We start from the raw sequence: 4,255 nt of genomic DNA, 5'->3' as shown, positions 1-4,255 counted from the left end.
CCCAGTACCGTATGCCATGCTGGCCCCCTGCCAAGCTGGCCACAGAATACGGGTAGAGTAACACATGCCTATAATCTCAGTACTGTGGAGGCTGAGACAGGAGGATCATTACAAGTCCAAGCCGTATAGCAAGACCTTGTACCACATAAATAAATGAAAGATTTTTTTTTTTAAAGAAAGAATGTAAAGCACCATTCTGCAGAGGAGAGGACTGGCAGACGCCAGTGAGGGCAGGGTAAGAGTGGGTTTCCAGGTCTGTGTCATCTACCTGTGGAAGACAGAAGAGGGAGCAGAGGTCCAGAGGGGTGAGCAGAAGCGCAGGTGACATGGGGTGACAGCAGCAGAGGCTTCCTCACCTTGCTGGAGACTGGACTTATGGTGCAAGAGCCACACCTACTTCAGGTCTGTCACTCCTGACCTGAGAAGGTCTCCAGGTTTACAGAGAATAATTTTCCTAGTGTTAGCTGTAGTCATCTTTCCAGGCTGAGACTGAAATCAGTTATACCAATGAGCTTAACATGATTGCAAACGAAATAAACTATTTAAATAAATGTAAGACTTATTTTGGAAAACAAGTTGTTCAGTGTTAGAGGCAGAGACATGAACATTAATGTGAATGAAAGACTTGAGTCCTAATCCACAGGAAGTGGTATAGAAAAAGAGAGAGTGGTCTATCTCCTACAGCTGAGAGAACACAAGACCAGTTTTCACTGTTCGTTACTTCTAGAATTTCCTTTGGCTTCTTTTTTGAAATTTCTGTTTCTTCGTTGAAGTTTCCTTCCCATTCATGATGAACTTTTTTTTTTCAAAATTTATTTATTTATTAATGTGTGTGTGTGTGTGTGTGTGTGTGTGTGGCCAGCTCAGCCCACCAGGGGGTGGGGCTGGCTGGCATGTGGTGCTGGGGGGTTGAACTGTGGTCCCTGTGCTGCTTTGCTAAGCTTGCTCTAAGTAGGTGCTTTAGACCACTGAGCCATTTCACCAGCCCCCATGATGAACTTTTAAAACTTTTTTTTATTTTTTTTAATGGTACTGGGGATCGAACTTGGGACCTTGCACTTGCCAGGCAGGCGCTTATGCCAATGAACTGTATCCCCCACCCCAAAACTCTTCTCTTGAGACAGGGTCTTGCTATGTTACCTACGCTCAAATGATTCCCCTGCTTGGGCTTCCTGACTAGTTTTGACTGCAGGCATGCACTATCTTGGCCTTGTTTGTTTATGTTCTTGCCACAGTTATAAGAGCTATTTTAAGATAACTGCGCCCTAATCCCTACTTGTGCGTCCTCTTAGGGTCACGCTATTGACTGCCTTTTCTCCTGCATCTGGGTCACACCTTTGTTTCCTCAATGGTCCAGTAATTTTGGATCATGGCCTGCATACTGTGACCAATACTTGCAAGACTGTAGTTTGTTTTGTTCCTCTGGTAAGCTTTGAATTCATGTTTTTTGTTAGAGTCTGCATGTATTTGTCCCCCCAAAGCCTCATGCAGTCATTGAGCGCAGTTCTACAGTTTGTGATTAATTCATGATGCAATAATTCGTGGGATTGTGGGTGTGAGCACTGCTGGGATTATGGGTGTGGGTGCTACACCCAGCCTGGGGCGGATAGCCTGAATGGAACGTAAGAGATACAGAAAAACAGCCTTGCTCTGTGCAGCCACTGTTGCTTGCTCTGCTCCCATTTGCTCTCGCTGTTTTGCTTCCTTTCGCCATAAAAGGCTGCTCTTGGAGCCAGCTGAGTGTGGACTGAAACCTGCAGTAACTGCGAGCTAAGTAAGCCTTTCCTTCCTTCATTTTGGGTGTCCCGGTATTTGTCCCAGCGACGAGAGAAGAGGAACCCAGGCAGTTTCACTAAACATCCGCGTGGGCTGCAGGCCCCGCCCCCAGGGCGCCCGTGGTGACAGACTGGGTGTGGCTTCCCGCACAGCAACCAGCCAAGAAGAGTAGCCGTGGCCCGTTATCCCACGGCCGTGGGCCTCAACAAGGGCCACAGGGTGACTGAGACTGGGAGCACGCTGTCTCGGACTTCTCACCAAACACACCAAGTTCGTGCGGGACATGATCCGGGAGGTGCGCCATGGAGCTGCTCAAGGTCTCCAAGGACAAGCGCGCCCTCAAGTTCATCAAGAAAAGGCTGGGGACGCACATCCGCGCCAAGAGGAAGCGTGAGGAGCTGAGCAGCGTGCTGGCCGCCATGAGGAAGGCAGCTGCCCAGAAAGACTGAGCCCCTCCGGAATAAAGCTTTGCAGAAAAGAGAGAAAGGGACTGGGCGTGGTGGCACACGCATGTGATCCCAGATCTTGGGAAGGTTGAACGCAGGTGAATCAATACAAGTTCGATCTACTAGTCAGACCCTATAGAACCTGTACTAAAATAAAAAAATAATAAAATTTTTAAAACAGTTAATTTTGTAAGACTAAGACTCTTAACTTCAGTGAACTGGCCTGAAGTCTACCCCACATGTGTGTGATTTAGAGCTCAGCCAGAGAGTTGGAGGCCATATATGTACAGAATTTGGGGCTTCTCTTTGATGGTTCTTCCCGTCCTAAGCTATCAATCATCACATTACTTTCTAGGTGCTATGATAAAGGTGACAAACTACAGTTCTGTATTCTAATTTCTCCGATCAGTTCACCAAAACTGGGCTTCCATCCAAATTCTAACTGTCCCCTAAAGAAAACGTACTCATGTACAATGGAATACTACTCTGCTACAAGACAAAGGGAAAAGTCATTTGGAGGAAAATGCGTTGCACCTTGAGAACATAATGTCAAGTGAAATAAATCAGGCGCACAAACTCAAATATCTCCTAGTTTCTCTTGTATCAGAAACCCTAAGTATAAATAAATTAAAGAGCAACATAAAAGGTAACAGGAAATGGAGATAAATCTTTTGCAAATGAGAAGGGGGTGAAGAAATGGAAGAAGAGGGGGGTAGGTGAGGGAAAGGAACATTAAAAGAGTAATATGTTATGTCCAGGTACCAACTCCCACAGTGATTGTAATCATTGTGTACTGCAAACATAAAATTGTTTTAAAAACCCAAATTCTAACTATCCCAGCATGAAGTCAACTGGGTCAATCCCTGGGCAAAAAAGAATCATTTCAAAACAAATAGAAGCCAGCCGGGTGGTACACACCTATGATCTCAGCACTCTGGAAGCTGAGGCAATGTTACCCAAAGTTGGAACAGACTGGGTGACTTAGTAAGACCCTGTCTCAAAAATAAGAGGGCTGGGGACACAGCTTGGTGTGAAGACCCTGACTGTAATCCCCAGGAGTGAAAACCCAGACACAGAACTGGGAAACCCATCTGTCTTAATTATTTTTCTCATCGATGAGATAAAATGCCTGGAACCTAAAGTTAAAAGAGGAGACGTTTGTTGTAATTCACAGTTTGTAGAGGTTTCAGTCTGTAGTTGGCTGGCTCCAAGGCAGAGTGGAATGGCTGCGGGCCATCTCAGAGGAGAAACAGTTCATGGCAGACAGGAGGCAGCAAAGCAGTGAGTAGCAAGCAGCCTCAGGAACCCTCTTTCTGTCCCCTACGTTGTATCCAGGCGACCCACCACTTGGACAGTTAGAACTCACACAAAGGGTGGGCACCCCTACACCTACCCAGAACCAGTCAGTGGATTTAGTAATCACATACCTTTAATCCCAGCATCCCGAACTTAATCCCAGCATCATGCACTTAATCCCAGCATCACACACTCTAAATCCAGCCACCTCTGAAAAGCCCCACCTGTGGCCGCACCAGGCCTTGAGGGACCATCTAGACACAGCCATAGCATTCCTCATCTAGTACCATTCCCTTCTTCCAAGTATCAACTCTAGTTTCTAATTTGGTCATTGTTCAATGCGTTTAGGCCATTTTTCCCCTCTAGAGTTTATCATTGTTACTCGTAGATGACATAATATAATATTAACTATTTTGCTATTAACAGACATGGAATTCCAGGTACTCAGCAAATAATTGTTGAATAAATTCAAGTATCTGCTTCACTCTCTATGCTGGTGTCTAATAACCTCATACACTTAATCTAACCCAAATTAAATGAAACACCTGTCTCTCTCTCTCCCCTCCCTCCCTCCCTCCTTCCAGCCAACCTGTCTCTGTCTCTGTCCCTCCCTCCCTCTCTGTCTCTGTCTGTTTCTCTGTCTCTCTGTCTTTCTGTCTGTCTGTCTGTCTGTCTCTCTCTCTGTCTCTGTCTCTGCCTCTCTCTCTCTCGGTCTCTGTCTCTCTGTCTCTCTCTCT

The sequence above is a fragment of the Octodon degus genome, unplaced genomic scaffold (genome assembly GCF_000260255.1).
Source record: "Octodon degus isolate 3935 unplaced genomic scaffold, OctDeg1.0 scaffold00042, whole genome shotgun sequence".
NCBI lineage: Eukaryota > Metazoa > Chordata > Mammalia > Rodentia > Octodontidae > Octodon > Octodon degus.
This window is presented reverse-complemented; position numbering follows the sequence as displayed.